At 47.3% G+C, this 19,365-nt stretch overlaps 1 protein-coding gene and 1 long non-coding RNA gene across 10 annotated transcripts in view; one reads left to right on the forward strand and one right to left on the reverse strand.

The window, feature by feature from the left end:
- LOC105276201 (protein tramtrack, beta isoform) overlaps window positions 1-12,832 on the reverse strand; it is a 42,310-nt gene extending 29,478 nt beyond the window's left edge. For 4 of the 9 annotated variants that reach the window (XM_026972504.1, XM_026972503.1, XM_011333642.1 and 1 more), the window contains exon 1: window positions 10,760-11,260. The gene's annotated coding sequence lies outside the window, so the exon portion shown is untranslated. The other 5 variants (XM_011333639.3, XM_011333636.3, XM_011333637.3 and 2 more) reach the window with 5 other exon arrangements.
- Window positions 10,232-19,180, forward strand: LOC105276199. Its single transcript, XR_893365.2, has 2 exons — window positions 10,232-10,314; window positions 17,492-19,180. It is a non-coding gene; the product is annotated as an uncharacterized LOC105276199 (long non-coding RNA).
- Window positions 19,181-19,365: the final 185 nt, after the last annotated feature.

A 19,365-nucleotide genomic window follows, 5' to 3' on the forward strand; every position in this document is an offset into this window, starting at 1 on the left:
CGAGACGATCGCGTTGCAACTTGAATCTAATCTGACGGTTTCTCTAATAATTCTGATGTGTTTCGTAACACTCCATATTTATCGGACGATTCCGCAAAGATCGGTTGGAGATTCTCGATGGCAACTATAGCGCATACATGCAAAATTTTTTATTTCCTTTAAAAAATGTGTCCAATCGTGTATCGATCGTGTATTAGGCACGACTGATCAATACGTGAATTTATGGAGTTTTATTTATTTTCGAGATTGCTCCGAGTGTCCTTGTGTCACGATTGGATAGATGAAATATCCTTGCAACGAGTTGTTGTTATTGAAGTTTTAAATATTGAAAGTTAAAATAGTCGCAGATTGGATATCGCACTTAATTTGGCTCTCTAAAAAAAAAAACTATTCCTCTTATTGATTATATATATTCGCTCGTGGTTTAACCCTCTCCGGCGAATCAACGATTTTCCCGCAATTTTAGCGAGGAGGAGAAACCCGATATAAAGAGGACTCGTTGGCAGACGTAAATGAAGACCATGATCGTGTACACAACTGCGTTCCTCGAAATGCAGTACGAGCGAGAATAAAAACTGGCATCGGCGAAGGTTCCTCTTGTGTTTGCTTAGTCGTACATCAATATTCTGGCCGGTTTCTCATTTTTTTCCACGACTGCGTGTGGACAAAAGTCCAAAAGTATGTGAATTCGATATGACTGTATCGCGAGAGATTAAGTCAATGCTACCTCCTCTCCCCCCCTTCTTCCTCTCTCTCTCTCTCTCAGTCTCATTCAGGGTAAGGGTAATGCATATCTATACTTTCGTGAGAAAGCGTAGATACACTACTTTATTCGCAGATAGATATATTTGCAACTATCAATGTTTTTCACTTCTCGACAGATATTTCCTGTTGACGTGTGCACTTTCGTGCATATCGTACGATAAAATGCGTGTTGTTTTCGTTTTCTCAATAGTGGCCATTCTATGAATTTCTAGACGAAACATGTCTTCGCATGCTCATCCTCCGAATCATCGCGCGCCACGGACACGCGCGTCTCGTGAACCTTGCACGCGCGTGCTACTTTAGCGGTTCTCAACTAAATCCAGGAATCCACAAGTCCATTTTGAACCCGCACGTCGATATCGAAATCGAAAAGTCGCCGCGTGTGGCGTCTTAAAAATAATTAAGATAAAGTAAAATTGAATCCTGTACACAATATGTATTTCACAATATCGCGTTAAGCGATTAGCACGAAATCAATATTCCACGTTAGATACGAAAATAGTTAATCGGCTGAGATTGATTAGGGAGGTTAGGCGTGCATTTCGACTCGCATTGTAAACATCGCGAGATATCGATAATCGCGTCGGTCCTGCGACGCGACACGGGTAGACGCGCGCGCGCGCGTGATCGCGGCTGCATGCATTCTCGCGAGCGACGTGAGCGCGGGACGCTCTCATGGCCATACGTTGCGTAATCGGCACGACAGAGTAGTCATGCTGCGCGAGGTACAAAACGAACAACAACGAGGCGCGCGCGTTCGCTAGCTCGCGCGGCGTGGCGCGCCAAGCCGCGCGGATACCGCTGCGCGTTTCGGCCTGAAGTCCTCAGCTCGGTTGGCCTCGGTCACGCTCGGCAGTCTCCGACGCGCCTAATCGTTTCTCTCTCTCTCTCTCTCTTTCTGCCGCATCCGCGTTCTTCCGCGTACTTCACGAGGATACCGCGCGTTTCCGCAAAGACGGATTGCGACTGCCTTCAGTTTGCAATGGCGAGACTGCTCGCGCATCAGTTAGTTTCGAAAAACCCGAGAGTACTTGATCGTACTAAGGATGTCGCATGTTGTTTAAACATTTGCTACGGAAGTCCACAGTCGAGTGATTCACAGGTATATTTTGAACGTTGTCCTCAACATTACAACTTAACGAGTTGCCACGTTTAAAGTTGTAAAAGCGATTCAACATTATCTGCTGATGCGATTCAGGATCATTTTGTTTTCCAAATATATCGATGCTTTGATGAACATGTTTCGTCTCTGTCTCTCGACATCCTTAGTCTCTTCTTCCTTTCTCGTCTCAACTGCTCGCGAGAAGGCGAGAGATACGGATCGATTAGAGGAACATTCCGCTGAGTCAGCGCTCCAAGGATGTACGTGTCCGCTCGGCGAAATCACTCGTGCTGGGATTCCGTCACGGTGCAACATGCGTCTCTTATTTCTCTTTTCGCTCTCGCGCGCCACCCTCCTCCCTCCGGACCCCTCGCTTCCTCCTGTCATCCATCGTGTGCGCAAACGTTGAGAGGGAGAGGGAGAGGGAGACAGAGGGGGGAAGGAAGATCAGCACGAATATTACCGCGATTGCGACATCCACGCGTTTCCTCGAGTTGCGATTTACGTGACTCGCAAGCCACACGATCGTCGCCTTCGCGCTAACTTCAGAGAGTAAGAGGGGATACGCGGCGGAGCACGGCCGGAGGGAGAGAGGGAGAAGAGATCGCACAGCGCGAGGACGCGCATCCGGAGACGACATTCTCGTCTCGTGGAACGGGGGGTTGGTTGCTCCATCGATCGACCGAATTTCGACGGCAAGATCGAGGTCGAAGTTGAAGTACAAGCAGGATACAAAAAGGAGGGAGAGAGAGGCAGATAAATAGACGGACAAATATAGGAGAGATGCACCAGACGGAGGAAAATCGAAAGAGCAAAGTGGGCCGCCTTCCCAAAACTCCACTGGCTCGCATTCGTACATCTAAGAGACTCGACGGAGAGCATGATTAATGAAGGCAACAGAGAGTTACCAACGTTAATGTCTCTCAACCGCAAATCGGCGAATTAAATCCCCAAGTACGCGCAAGAAATTTTTCAACCACGATATCATGAGATCAGCAATTTCAGCGCTGGTACAAAGTCTCCCGATACCCTCCACCATCTCGCGCGACTTCGATAATCGGGGCAAGGAAAATTCAAGGGCGTTGGCGACACGATTGTCGCGCATCGTTAATTAGCAATTACGCGATAGTGCACTACTGGTGCCGTGCGCGCGCTCCTTCAGCCGTACTTCCATGCACACCGTCAATTGTGCCACGAATGGTCGAGTTATGCCAAGTTATTTATTCGTCGATTTTTTGTCTTCGATTCTGATTACAATTTCGCCGAACGTAATCGTCGTTGAATGGAAAGTGCATATTTTTAACCGTCATGAGAATTGTGTGGCGTACACAATCTCCCCCACTTTTTCCCGCGGGACTGCGATAATAATAATTCGAGGAGAGGGCGAGCGCACTCGAATATCGGTCCCTTGTCGCACCTCCACCCACTGGGGGAATGCCAGGATGTGCTTGGAACGGCAGTTCGCGCATTCTTGGACGTACACGCCTGCGTGTGACACGCGCGCGTGTATGTGCGACGTCCGCAGAAATTCTTTAACAGATTTGCAATTCATTTCTATTTTACGACACGCTCTGTGGAGAAAACCTGTCATTTATTTGAATACAATTACTCATTCACGTTTTATCGTTGAATTACGACGAAATGTTCTTTATTTTTATCGGCAGCGTGCGACACGTGGTGAAATTTGCGACGTAACGAGACACTTTTCGCTTAGCATTGAGCATTGCTATATACGGGGCGGCCGGGGCGGGGTTTCCTGGTACACCCTGTATATCTGGCTCGTGTGAGCGTGCATGTGGAAGCGCGTCAGCCAGTGCAGGTACTGCTCATTCCGTTAGCTGCGGCGTGCCACCAGGTACGACGGTGAGTTAACGGAGAATTTCGCGGCGCGGAGGGAGCGAGAGCGCACGGGGCCCCGCCGGCCGCCGCAGCTCGTGTCCCACATTTTCGAAGCTTCGCGGAGAGAAGCGCGCGCGGCATTCCCGATTCGCACGCTCGCGTCGCCCGGGATCAATCCGAAGCTTAGGAATATTCACTTCCGACATCCGTAATCGAGCAACAATTATGCTGAGCAAAGAACACGATACCTATTGGATATACTGCGCGCCGAGTATCGCTGATAGTAGTGTCATCCTTTGATTCCGTAGCGAATGCAACACAAATTGAGAATGCAATTTTTGTTTCTTCAAATGATTGCGCAAAATGTTGTTAATCTTAAATTTTTACATGATAATATTCCTCTGCTAGCATTCGTACAGTCGTATTCGAATAGATTGCCAACGTTTGAATTTAATATTGATATTTGTTAAAGTAAACATTAATTTTTAAGTATCATTAATTGTCGATAGATTGCCTTAACACAAAAAAATTTTTTAATTTTAATTTCTGTTATTTTTCCAATATGCAACATATATGCAATTGTCTTTATTTGAATCGTGTGTGCACGATATTTGTCATAAAAATTATTAATAACCTGTTTTTGTGTCGCATTCCATATTATAAAAAATATTGTTTCTATATATATATATTTATGAAGCAAGGAAGGATTCGATACTCCACTGCATTTAAGGGTCCCTCTTCGAGTCGCCCTATCACGCGCGCTGCTGCCGAGCGGCCATCTTTGTGACTCTCTCGCATCCCGCTCTCTCTTCCCCCAAGCCCCCGATGTAGTCCTACATCACCCAGCCCTCTCCAACGTCCCTCTCACCCTCTCACCACCCTCCCGACAGCAGCGATGACGACGCTCGACCTCGCCGCGCACATTGGCGCTCACCCCGCAAAAATCTTTCAGCATCGCAAATATTTCACCAGCTGACAGCACGTATTCTATATTTTATATAACAATACCAAATTATTTCTGACATTGTGTTTATGTGTTTTACATATATAATATATATTTTTAAATAGTTTTTCTTTTATTATAATATCTATCGTTTTTTTTCGGGATTTGCATGATATTACAGAATAATATACATATCTCGCAAGAACACGGAATCAGATGAAACTACGGAGGATTTCACGAGTTTTCCTCACACCGATCACGGTGCCCTCGTGCGTAACGCTCGACCTCAATGAACGCACGTCAAGGGAGGGAAAAAAAAGGATCGCAAGAAACGCGAGCGATCCGCGAAAGGATGTCGCTGTTCCGGTGACTGAATGTTGCACGAGGACGGGGCACGCCATGATCGAACAAAAAATAAAGGAATAATCCGGGGGTGACGAGGACACGACGAGAAGCGGTTAAGTTGGGGTGGGCAACCGTGCATGGATCGAATCTGTGGGAACGTAAAACTACGTAGGACATTGATAAATCATAACATGGGACTGTTGGAAACATCTTTCCCGGAAAGAGAAGTGAGATTAAAATTTTCATACTTTAGTAACAAATGAAGTTTTTCCAAGTATCCCGAAATACTTTTTAAAAGAAAGAGAATATTCTATAGACAGCTAAAGAAAATTCTGCATGAGAACAAAGCTATTCTGACCCCTCTCGGGAAAAGGTTTGTGTTGCATGCATGCTTTCTTTCAGCTATCGTTACCGTAGCATTTTTCCTATTTCGGATTAGTAAAGAAACCTGTGAAAATCATTGTGAAGAACGGACGGTGTCTCGTTCCGTTACGTTGAGTAAAATTCTGTCCAGCATTCATCGGGACCACTTTCTGGGGACGCTTGCCGATGCTTTCCGGCCTTTCCCCATACTGACTCTGCTACCTGATTCCGACCCTGTGCACCACACAACTGGACGTAAGCAGGTGTAACTAGGGCACGACGGTGCGACACCCATTTTAAAGCTCGTAGTCGCACGGTGTTGCGAGAACAGGTGCGCACACATACACATACACACACACACACACACACACACACACACACACACACACACACACACACACACACACAAACGGAATGGGGTTGCAAAATACTTTTCTCGTACATGAATGTTAGGCGAAGAGATTCATCTCGAAAAAGATGTCGGCACGAATGAATCCTCGCGACCTCCTTTCCCCGATCCCCCCTTCCCTTCGCCGTTTTTACCAGGGGGGCGGCATTGTTGAGTAATCGACACCCCTCCGAACGCCACAATTACAGAATAATGTACGACAAGCGGCAATTGCAATACCCGGAGGGTCGCGTCCACGAGTGAAACGATGACGTTCGAAAAATCGATCAACTAATTGAATCAAGGACTTAGACAGGGAGCCTGAATGCGGGGGGTCCACCGTTGGAACAATCATGGGAGAGAAGCCGCTTTGCTCATGGAAGGATTCGATGTAACCCGGATTGACACAACGTGCACACAAATTTATAGGACTACTTAATTCATATATGATTCAGTTTCTAATTCAATACGGTAATCTGATTTCAGTGAAGCAAACATGAATAATCATCGTAATCACGTTGCCATAAAAAGTTTACTTTTACAACAGAACTTATTTATTATCTCAAGAAAGGTAAGATTGGTAGAAACTTAGATATTGTCCCTAACATTCCATTTTAATCGCTCCTAATGACTTCTACTTGTAAAATAATAGTCATTTAAGGATCGTCATCGATTGTTATCGATTTTCGAAGGAATAATTGAGACAAGAGAAATTTTTAAGATACAAAATATGATATTTCGAATAGTATGATAGTCTAACGAAATATTACTCATAAATTTTATTTTTACGTTATTTTTACGATTTACAGGCAACACGAATTTAAACGGGAAAATATGACCACTTGATTAACTTTAATGAAACTTGTGAAAGGCTGTGATGTATGAACTGTAATGTAAGGCTGTATTCAATGAAAACTTACAATTAAGCTCCAAATTCTTACATTTTGTCTATTAATATGCAATGGGTAATTTATTACTTCGTTATTTCATATGCATAATACATTGCATATTTAATTATTATGTAACTTTCAGGAATTATTGATACATGCATGAGAGCCTTAAAGGAAAATTGAGAAATACTATTTCTACTTCTTATCTTAGAGCAGATCTAAATTCCAAGCAACTTTGAGCTTCTAATTACGAAACAAATTCCGATAAGAAGCAGCAGGCCTGCGATATCTCTTCCTGCAGCCATAATCGTGCTTGCGATGCACAAGCACGCGTACCGTTTATCCTATCTTCCTGAAAATCAAAACTCCGACGAGTTGGCAAGAGTGCAAATCGCTGTCCGAGCCCGACATTTTTGTAATGGATATATCCTGACGACCACACGTTCATAGCCAGTACGCGCGTAATAAAAGGAAATAGGATAAGGCGAAGGAGGCAAGTACGTTGCAACAGTCGTCACCGTTATATGGACGAACTTCGTATATACCGCTTCTTTTTATGCGTTTACATATAAGTCGAAAGAACTGACCACAAAAGATTTGTGCAGCCGTAGAAAATGCAATTAGCATTAAGAAATAAGTGCTTAATAAAATATCCAGTTGTACTAGACAAAACGTCATACTCAAATTGAATTCGAAGACTGTGAATGGATAAAAATGTTAATGTCAGACATCCTGTATGTGTGCCGGACGAATTATAAGCATTAACATGAAGAACCTAAGGTAATGGATTCGGTGATATGAATATTAATGCGTTTCAGATATAACTGAATGTGTACATTAATTAACGAAAGGAAACAGGAACACCAGAGAGATTCGTAATGTAGGCTATGATTTCAGTTCACGTGGAAGAACAGGAAAAAGGAAACCCCCGTCGCTTTATAGTCACGATACACGGAAACCCTTTTTCTCGCTTCAGAGAGCACCTCCCATTTTTTTCCGCTTCAAACCCGACGCTACTCGCGGAACGCACAGATAAAGATAATTGGAATATTTGGAAAATCCAAAAGCTGAAACGAGGGGTGAGAAATATTTATCTACGTAAACTATATGAAAAATAATAGGATATATATAATCGATTTAAACGCTGATTGTGCATGTAAAAATCCTTCATTTTACTCGAAGTGTATCTCTTCGACATAGCTGTGCACGTGCGATAACTAATGCAAATATCTGCTTGGACTTTGAATTTTTGGAATAGAAAGCAGTTAGCAAATAGATAATCTCGATTTGATTCTCCCTTTATTTATGCCTTCTTGATCGCCCTTCCATCGCCATGACTACCATCATCATCATCATCATCGCCACCATAATCGGCGCCGCTTCAACCCCTCGCGGGTACCGCGATAAAATCGTCACGCTACTCTTAATCGACAGAGAAAGAGAGAGGGCCCGCAGGAAGTCGCATGTAAATTCTCATCGGTACGCACGTGGGTACGGTCGATGTGTCGACGCTTCGTTGCGTGCACGCACTTGTCGCCCGCGTGCATCGCACCCCTCCGACTTCTCCACGTTCCCCCCTTCGACGTCCTAATTGTCTCTCGAATCCACTGCGATCCACTTTTTACGAAATCGGAACACTCAAGTCTTCGAGTAACGAAGGTGTACAGCTAATACGGAGCATTGATCGTCCAGTCATGATATCAAATCATGAGATTAGTGAAACTATGCATCAACTACGTGTGACCCTTGGTCACAAGTTGGACTCTGTCACGAGCCTTCTCATCGACTTTTGTTCAACTTTTTTTTTCTCTGTTAGAAAATTTACAATTTCAATTTAGAATATTTAAAATTTACGTGATTAAAAGAATTAAGAAAAATGTGTTGTGTGCACGTGTAACTGTACACATATAACAATATTATCAGTGCTCTTTTCGCAAATGAGAAGCGATAGGTATCGTGATATCCCCTAAAAAGCAGTCTTCCATTAAATAATAAGCGCTCCACATATTTCGTAAAGACCCTTAATATTGAATTTTGAAACGCGGAGCCAAGTCCAATCAGCGCTCGAGTACGTCTATATCTTCAAGATAACGTGAGCCCCCATTAATTGTATCAAGATAAAACGGCAGCAAAACATCTTTTATCGTATTTCGGTTTTAAGGTTAGGTCAGTCAGATGTCTAATTTAGCTTTACGAAGAAAAATAGTCCCGAAAAAAGGAGGGATTAAAATATTACAATAATTTCTCATTTATGTTTTATCTCGAAACAATCATCCTAAAAGGTCATTAATATACGGCACTTACCCCGCGCATATTTTCTCTCCACGTAAAACGATATTGACGGAACGCGATTGTATATCCTACTTCACCCCCAAAAAATCGCACGAGTCACGGCCCTGCGCGTTCAACACACACATAAGCACGTGAGATGCAAAACTCACCCGCACTTCGTCAGCACCCTACTGTGGCTCACGAACACGTCGCACGTACACACATCGGCCTTACTCCTTTTTCCAAGACGCGGAACGCACAGGTTGCACAATTGTCGTTATCACCACAACGTTACGTCGTACGACTTAATTACCGGCGCAACGCGGCACCAACCGTCCGTTCGCGTCTCACGTCCCTCCCCCTTGGTCGAGGAGATGGAGGAACTGCGCAGAGGGAGTTACCAAGTAACACGTGCTCTTTCGTCGAACGCGCCCGAGGCTCACCTGTTACGGTGACGAGGACGTTCGCGAACGCGAACGCGAACGAGAACGATCCGAACGCTGCGAAGAACAATCACCGATGGATGGATGGACGGCCGCTGGAGGTTACAGAACGTGCGTGCTCGCTTACGAGGGAGGAGAATGGAATGACGCGAGCGAACCGTACACACGCACGCACGCGGCTTCAATGAGCGCGAATGACGACTGCGAGAGGGAGGATGCCCGGCGGACGGACCGACGGACGCACCCGAGGATGACCGAATCGTTCCGAGCGCGTTGAAGTCGGCCTCGACACCCTGGGGCGTATCGGCGCCTATAGGCAGCGCCGCACTCGACCGCGCGACACGTCGAGAGAGTGGAGGCGGGTGAGAGGGGTGATGGAAGGGTGGAGAGGCACGAGGGGAGAGACCGAGACAGGGAGGAGGAAGCGGAGAGGGGCGTGAGGGGGAGGGATTTACGCAACCCTCTCTCAAGCGAAAATCCACGTCGAGAGGCAACGCCGCCCGTCGATGCACCGATAAGCCACGTAGTACCCTCGCGCGTTCTTCGTTTCTTTCCACCTCGAGGGTGAGCAGGTAGAGGGAAAACAACGGAAAGGAAAGCTCTTTCCGATTGCAATTTCGCAGAAAAAAAGACACTACGACGAAACTAACCTTCTTTCCTTTGCCCTTAAGCGGCCGCCACAGGTTAACCCTGCTTAACCCTTGCGATGCAGCCACGTAGGAGCGTGCGCGCGCGCAACATACACATGCGCATATGTGTACAGGCGCGCGCATGATACGCGTATAAACACGTATGCATTACATTCAACACATTCGCAAAACACACTCGCACACAGGACCGACACACGAACACACCGTACGAAGGATACCCAGACAACGTGGAAGAACCGAGACGGGTACAAGGGTCGAATACAGGTGCGGAAGAAGGGTGGGAGCAAAGAGACGGAGCGAGGGGTGCGCAAGGAGGTATGTGTGCGTGTATGTCGCGTAAGGGAGGAAATGCGAAGATCGTCTGACAATGCTGACAATATCGATTCGCGAGGGTGGCTCGAAATGGCAACGACCCTTCTGGTGTCTCGTCTCGCTAGAGCTCGTCTCGGAGTCGTGTTGTTTCGCGAGCGCCGCCGTCGCAAGTTTCGCATATTTTTCGGTCTTATCGACACCGCCCGGTCCTGGCCGACGACATCCGAACGCGCGGGGCACACCTCGGTCTCCTTCTTCCCCTCTTCGCCGCTATCATACAGCGACGAGGAGCGCGAATAAGACGAGAAGTATGACCTGACGACGACGATGACGACGAAGATGAAGGAGAGAACGACGACGATGACGATGACGAAGGCGCTCGTTTGAAGATAGATACACTGCCTGGCAGCGAGGCGCAGGCGTCGCGACGCGCACCACTCACACTTACCTTGGCATCCTTGCGGTTCAACGACGACAATAGCACGGGGTGAGAAAAAGAGGGTGAAACTCCCGTTCCCGTAGTGTGCGAGAAGACGTGTAACTTGGGCCGTGCGCGGCACTAGGACGCCATGTCAGCAAGTCGAGGCGCGGACGGACTCTCGGGGCAGATACGCGTACGCACGGCCGAGTAACGTACACGTATACACTGCGAGCCACGCACACTAGATCCGAGCGTCGTGCACAGGAGCGAGACGGAGAATGCACGCACACCAACCACGTCGTCGACCAACCCGCGCCAGCCGGGGAATTTCTGCTGCGCCACCGAACGGCCGTCACGGAACCTCGCCTACGCCCGTCTAGCGACCAGCCACGGCCGTGCCTTCCGCTCGCGGTACCCTTCACCCGATGGTTGTACCGCACCGCGTCACAGGCAGCGGCACGGCGAGCGCGACACAACACACCCGCTCGCCCGAATGAACGAACGCACGAACAAACGAAACGCACCAACTCTTACCTCGGTTGCTTTGCTTGCTTGCTTGCAGCTTGCTCCGTTGCTCGCTCGCTCGCTCGCCCGCTTGCGCGCCCTCGTTCAACCGTACGAACCACCGTATGCCGACGACGGCCGAGTCGTGCCGATCCAAGTCGAGCCCGCGATACCCGAACACGCACCGCAAACTTCCCGCAAGAGCGCGAACCTCTCTACCACCACCGCCACCTAGAGACGCGATGCGTCGCGCCGCGCAGCTCCCCCACTACACCCTCACGCGCTCTCTACCCTGCCGAGTTCTCTCGCTCGCTCCCCCACCCCCACACCCTATACGCTCCCGCTCTCCCCGGCACCCCCGACGCGCTCAAGAGCTATCCTGCTCGCGGCCTCTCTCGTCCCCTCTCTTTCTGCGTTCGCTGTCTCTGTCGCGCGCGACGGCGCGTATCACTCTCTCTTTCTCTCTCTTCCCGTGTTGGTGAAACTCCCTCTATGCCCCACTTCACCCCCTCCGTGCGTTGCTTCTTCCTCGCGTTAGCCCCCGCAAAGAACGGGCGACTCGTTTTCTCTCTCGTTCTTGTTACATGTCGCTTCGTCTTTTTTTAATACTCGCCAGACGGGCTAGTCACGTCTCGCTCTGTCCTTACTCTCCTCCTCCATCCTTACCCTCGCTCACCCTCGAAAAAGAGCACTTATTTTCGCCCCTTTGTTCTCACGCTCTCGGGTCCAAGTCGGCTGCGCTTTGCCTGCCCTTGCGAGGTGCCCTCGTTTCACGAACTTTCTTCTTAAACGCGTACCCGCCCCCTTTTGATGCGTGACTTTAAGTGTGCTTCTTAACGTCGCACATAACTTTCTTATCAAAGGAAGAGCTACGCAAAAGAGGGAAAGAACAATGAATGTCGTTCGCTGTTATTGGAGAAGCCTCAGAAAAACAGTCTCGAATTTTCGACCTTGAAATCGATCCTCGAGGCTAACTCGAGCGAATGGCGAATCGACCCGTCATCGACAAACTTTGTCCTCCGTCGCGAGGAGTTCTGACCATTTCGGGGGGATATGAAGCCGAGGGTCAAGGCAAAGGATGGGAGAAACGGAGGCTCTGAAGTCCTTTCCAGAATGGCGAGGAGAGTGGGGATGGAGTGGCAACATCGCGGGGATGCACGCGGAGAGGGATGCGACAAGGTAGCTCCTCCACGTCGCCTCGTACCCTGGTCGTGGGGCAAGAAATCTGCGAACCGAAGCCACCAACAATAAGAACGAAAGAAATAAGAAAGGAAAGAGGAAGAAGAAAATGGTGGTGTTTGCGCGGGTTGTGGCAGCGGGAGCGCGATTCGCGCGTCTGCGCATTTTTTTCTGCTACGCGGCAGTGGCGAGACGTATCCGTCTCCCTCTATTCGCCGCCGTCGTAGCCACGAGGTCGCCTCGCAACAAATCTCAAGTTGTGCATGAACCTACCGATCGCTGTTGCGTGCTTACTCCAGTGCGTTCAGTAGTCCGTGTCCCTATGGTTACTCGCTATGGTGGTGCGTTTCTGCAAAATAATGCTCCTGGCTAGCGGCTTGAGGACGACGTTTCACATTGTAACACAGCCAAGTAGTCCCGCGCAACAGCGCGCGGTTCCGCCAGAAAATATTGCTGCGACAGTAACAACACCGCGCCACGTTCACCCCGATACCTCGCGGTACCTCGTGTCGCGAACGCGCTGCTATCGTGGCAACTTCATGTCTCACACATACTCGGCGGTCCTCTCTCTTTCCCTCTTCTCACTCGCTTCCCCCGTCCTACCCCTCTCGTTCTTCAGCGAGCACGTTTAACGGGATGTCCGCGCCGTTTCACGTGGCCCTTGCAGCGCGAACGAAAGCAAGGGTAGAGCCAAGTTCGCTGGTAAAAAGAGCACGTGCTATATTATGATATACGTGCGAGCAATATATATTTATACATGTGTTTTTGGCGGTATGCATAAGGGTTGACTCTCTTTCGTGAGCGAGGCGAACGTAAGCAACGCAGGGCGTGATGCGGTGGCAAAATTCTCGTAGATCGTTTCGATTAACTGATAAAAAGGCACGGAGCGGCTGCTGCCTTGTCGCGATGGATGAGAGAAGCGTATAGTTGGACAAAAAAAGTATCTGGAAGGGGAAGCTGGGGCGGCGGCGGTGGCGGCGGCGGCGACGGCGGTGGCGGTGGCGGTGGCGATGGTGGCAGTGACGACGGGCGGGAACATCGTTGGGTTGGAGGGGACCAGGATGACGATGGAATTGGTATCGGGGGGTGGTGGGGTAAAGGGATAGACGGGTACATAGACGATGTGGGTCGGGGTGAAGGGGAGTCATCACCACCACCGCTGCCACCGTCGCTTGACTTCTCCGGCTGCTGATCGTTTAATGTCCTTGGCTCCTCCGCTCTAGCAAGACTCTAGCTAGTTCTAGCTCGAAGCGTGCGCGCGCGAGCGCTCCTACTTGCTCGCTCGCTCTCCAAGAAACTCAGCTCTCCTACTTCGCTTCGCTGCGCCCACGGCCAGGGCTGTATCGCTCAGGGCTGCTTCGCTCCCCTCTTCCCTGTCTCTCTCCCTCTCGTCTTATCCCGTTGCGTTATCTCGCTCGTTTGCTTCATTTATCACTCTTTTGCAAGAAATGAATTTTTTATCGTAAACTCAACTTTGGACGTGAAGATCAGTGCTATCATGATTTATTCATTTTCTCTCCCTTCTTCTTTACAATATAATCGTATTTCTCCTTTATATATATTTGATGTTACATTCTAGTTTTTTAATATTATACATTTTATTATCGCGGAGTCTGTATTTCTGGATGTCTTTGATGCAAAACGCAACTGCATTTTTTCGTTAATTGATGATGTTTCGACTTTCAACACCACGTGAACCAGCCAGCATCCTAGTTGTACTGCTTCTAGGGAGCTTAGAAATTTCGACGAGAGTAGAAGGGATACTTAGAGTAGGCGAACGAGAAGAAAGGAAGGAAGGCAGGGAGGGAAGTAGCAGTAATGGCGTCACTGCTTGCCCGCGCGAACAAGCGCAAAGAGGGAGGGAGAGGGCTGTCTTCGCATTACCGCGGGGTGGAGGGTGGAGGGCCGTGGCGGAGTGACGAGAGGACAGGAGAGAAGTACTACACGTGTCGCTACGGCGCGGGGTGTTGACCCCAAATAGCTTTTTTAACATGACGTAACCGCGAAAGGGTTGAGAAACGGCCGTGGCGGCGACCGACGCGACTTCAACTCGGACTCGAATGGAGGAAGAAAACGGGAGACGGAGAGGGTCGAGCCCTCTCTCGCGCCTTACCAGACCTTGCCTTGTGTCCAAGCCTTGCCTTGCCTTGCTTGATTCTTGCCTTCTAGCGCGACTCCCCGTTATATACGTGCCACAACGATTCTTTCATATTTCTAGGCGCGTGATAACCAGCGCTACCCAATTTATTCTGAAAGGCGAATTATTTTTTTTTACGACACATGGGGTAATAAACACACAGCATAAGAGATGTGTGAAGTATTTATAATACATATCCTGCAATTGCTTTATTTTGTCATATAAATAAAATCTAAATTCTATATCAAGATCTCCCTTCGTTGAAATGGATGTTCTTGCAAGTCGTTTAGTAGTGATGCATTCATATGGAAACGAAGCGTGCGCGCAAGGATCGACAACGACTATGCGTGAATTCGCATTCGCGATTTGCATGCGCCACCGCAAATCGTGATTAGATTCCCAAGTCAAGGTGGGGCTCCGGCAGCTCTATTGCCGAGGGTGGCACACTTTGCGACAACGTACGATTGCAACAGTATCCAGATACATTTCCGGAAAATTAACGAGCCATGGCGAAGCGCCAAAGAGCGTTGACGAACAGAATAAATGGGAGAGAAAGAGAGAGAAATCGAAGAGACGAGCAAGAGCAAGAAGGAAAAAAAAGAATGATTGAACCGCGTTCACATCGAGATGATTCGATGAAATGTTTAAAAAAAGAAATCTAAATACATAAAAAAAACAATAGAAATAAAAAATGAAGGTAAAAATAATAGTAAAATATCAATCAAATATAATATCGATTGAGACATCGCAAGAATGAGATGTCAAAAAATCACTAATGAGAAGAAAGGGAGAAGTTGACACGGCATGAGGACAGCTCAGTGTTAAAGTTAAATGTTAATGCGACGCACGGCGCAACCATACGGCAATGAGCTAACGGGTGGCGTCCTATATATCGAACGTCTTCTCTCCGCCTTCCTTCTCAATGGTCCTAATTAGTGTACACATAAGGTTCGTGTTACGACACGCCACCAGTGCCGTTCCAACTGGGAACCATATGCGACCTGAGAGGGGAGAGGAGAGGAGATTTAAGTGTCGTTTTAACCTCTTTACGCTGTTGTTTGAATTCCCCTCTCGAATCGATGTGATACCTCAACGACAACACCTAATGTCGATGTCACGAATTATGTGAGATAATTAGGCGTATAGGTGATCCACGTGTCTGAAACCGAACTTATATAAACGCCCCAAACTAATGCATGCAAATGGGCCAACGTGTAATTATCATGTTCTCTCCCGTATATTCCGTGTCTCTTATTTCGTTGAGGCAGAATAATTTATAACAATAATAAAATGAAAAATTATAATAAAATAAAAAAATTCGTACGCATCTCTTACGTGAGATAAGATTTATCTTCTGCTGTAATTTTACGCAGACATTTTGAAATCACACCGGTTACAATATTCGTTCATACAAATAAAAACTCTGTCGAATGCATTCGATTCGGATGAAACGAGAGCATGATGAAAAACCATGTAAATTTGTCTTAACACCATATCGCATCCGTACAAACATACGTGGAGATGCGTATATATCGTATGCGTATACTATCTTATCAGTCTCGACTACACCCCGAAGAGGCGTGAACGATGCTCTTTTCCTCGTCTAGTTGATGCCACTTGGTGGTCCCAGCGCTACACGGCCCTTCTAAGGTCAGCATAGGGTTTTGGGGTCGAGGTAAATAGAAAGGACGAGATACCGGTCCCCCGTCGCGCCACTCCAAGGTGTTGCCCCATGCCCAGATATCCTTATCCGTACCGTCGACCGCAAAGGATATTCCGAGAAACCGCGGCGGCCGGGAGGAAACAACGTGCCAGCGCTCCCTTCATCCGTTTCGCTTGCTCCTGCGGGCGAAATCGCAGCCGTCGTTTACGACGACTCGTCACGAATGACTCATTCTAAAAGTAAAAATACTCGATTGCGGAAAGGGCGTTTCCATAGGAATTTATCATGGAAGTATCTATCGAAGAAGACAGTTAATAATTCTTTCCACCACGTCACTATTTAACAATAATACAACAATATCAACAGAATAACAAATTCGTTTAAATTAGATCGTGTTTGCCCTCGGTACGCTTGTACAAAAATCGTGCACGTGTAGTTGTACACGTGCGCGACCGCCAGTACAGGCGTAAGGGTTAAGGATTAGGGTGCGAGGAAAAATTCGAATGTCGAAAAACCCCCGTGGAAATCCCTTCACAGCTCTCCCATAAAGAGAAACAAACAAACGAACGAGCTTGAGTGGAAGCAAAGAAGACGGAGAGCGCGTGGAGGCGAGTAACGGCGTGCATACCTCGCGTCGCAAGTACGCGCGATAGCGAGGAAGGGGATGACTCCGAAGGGACATTGCTCCCTGGCCTGGCTTGCCCTGCTCTGCTCTGCTCTGCGCTTCGCGTTCCGTGTCCAGTTCAGGGAAGGAAGGATCCACGCCCGTCCTCTTTCTGCACTCGTTGTCCTGCACTCTCACGCGCCTTCATCGAGCGTAACACCGGCGCGCGGGTCCTTCCGGCGTGAACGCGAAAGGACGACGACGACGACGATGGCGAGTCGCCCCGCGCGAAACTCAAGTTTCTGGAACGCCGCGTGTAATCGTGCTTCCTCTTGCGTGTACTTCTCGATACACATATACTTCATCATCCCTCTCCCCGCGTTCCTCTCGGCGAGGAGGGCGAATTACGAGCATGCTATCAACCCGCGGAAGCGCCGCAGGATATTCGAAATTAACTCACGGTTGAAAATAAACAGTCGCGTAAAGGAGAGTTGCGCCGCAGCTACCCCAACAGGTGGTTATGCCACTCTCTCGCTCTCTCGGAGATCAAACTTTTGAACCCTTCTTTCTGTCAGTCGTCTGATCCAGTCGGACTTCTTATCCTCGAGCTGTCTTCCAGTTTTCTTCCCTACCTGCCCCTATTGTATCTTTGTATCCCTTCGTCTGTTTCAGTCGTGACTGACCACATCCCTGTTGCCCATCAAAGGCCGGTTGCGCCGATGGTGGTTGTCTGCTTCGCAGGGTACTCCACAAGTCTTCACTACATGCCATGCCTGGGCTTTAACCAAAGTTTATTTTTAATATTTTTTTATTTCCAAACTGGTAACAAATTGATTGAGAAATTATTATTGTATTATTGTTATTATAAGAAAACGATAGTTTTATGATCAACTAGGGGACATGTAACTCCCATTGGAGACCTATGGATTGGCATGAGAATTCTAAATACTCGTAACACGAATTGTACGCGCTTTTAAAATATCGTAGCTTAATTCTATGCTAATTAATTACTGATGTACTGATAGGTAACACAATTTTCATTTCTCCTATATCGTATATTGTACATGGAACCTGCGGAAAGGAGAGAAGAATCGTTAAGTCGGGATTAGTTAACACAGACCACCGCCACGGCCTCTATCGAGCTGACTCTAACCCCGACACAGCCCAACCTGGGGGCGCCCTTATGCCCAGACGTCGGCGGCGGCGTCGGGGAGACGAGCACGGGCGAAGGCGATACCCCCACCATGGCACCCTCTCGTCGAGGGGTCGTTGATCCCCCAAGGACAACGACCTTGCGTCTGCGGCAGCGGCAACCGTTCGAACGGTTCTGAGTTCCCGGATTCCTCGATTACCAATATCTTTCACTCCTCGCTTCCCTCATTCGCCCTCCTCGCCCCTCACGACGGCAGTCGCCGTTCCCCTGACTCCTCTTTCCACCTTTTCCGCCATCTCTTTTCATTCGCCTTTCCATTTTCTCTTGGGAGTACGATGGCCGAGTGCATTTTTTTCTTCTACCGGGAACTATCAATGGAAGAGACACCATGCTGACTGCGATCAGCCGAGAGGACTACAGAAACCACTACGTGTTCCCTAGGCGGTTTCTCTTAAGCATTAACCTTGTCAATTTTGCATAGTTCCACCGCTCATAAATTTCTGTTCGGATTTATTTATGAAAAGGTTTGCTTTTCAATCGGTTTTCGCAAAACTGTTAATTTTTATTATATTTATGCTTATACAAAAAATGTTGAAATGCAATTTCTTATATTTGTCATTTAAATCTATTAAAACTTTCGTTACTTAACATTTGCGAACTCTTCTTTGTTTCTTCCGTTTATCGTTATGAAAACTGTAGTCTTTTGTTTATTATTTTAAGATGAGATCAAAATAGTGAATAATGTACATCGACCGCTTCTCTTTCCAACGTAATCACGACTAAGATAGCAGCGAACGGGCTTATGAATTTACGAATGAACAAGTAGCTTTCAAAATCGTAGAAGAGTATGAAAAATTCATGCAAGCCGGCATCGATATGCATGGCTCGACCCCGACCCGCATAGCCTTCCCTCCTCCCGCCTCCTCCCTCTAACGCGATAGTCGCGTACACGCTTGTAAACCCCTTGTAAACTCATCGATCCCAAAGTGGCGCGCGGAAAACATCTTCCTTTTCGATACCTTTTCAAATCGTTACATTAAGTGCGCAATAAACAGTTATCAGTTAAACAGTAGGTAGAATTATGTAATGCATGTTTGATGATATCAAAAAATTTTTAAAGTGCAATAATGGACACACCTATAAATGTACCACATTTCTACAAAAAGTATAATAAAAATATTAATTATATTAATTATTAAAATATAAAATACAAAAATATATATTAATTATTAAAAAATTTAATTTATTTATCTTGTTCCATCTTCGTTCTCTAAATCCAGTTTTCTACTGTAACTATTAGTTAGAGCTATTTACTCCAAAATCACTAGTTTCCTCTCCCGAAGAGACTTCAGAGGTTCTCAGAAAATTAGAAGAGTTTGCGATTGTAAAGGGT

This window comes from Ooceraea biroi, chromosome 9 (genome assembly GCF_003672135.1).
Source record: "Ooceraea biroi isolate clonal line C1 chromosome 9, Obir_v5.4, whole genome shotgun sequence".
In the NCBI taxonomy this organism is placed as follows: domain Eukaryota; kingdom Metazoa; phylum Arthropoda; class Insecta; order Hymenoptera; family Formicidae; genus Ooceraea; species Ooceraea biroi.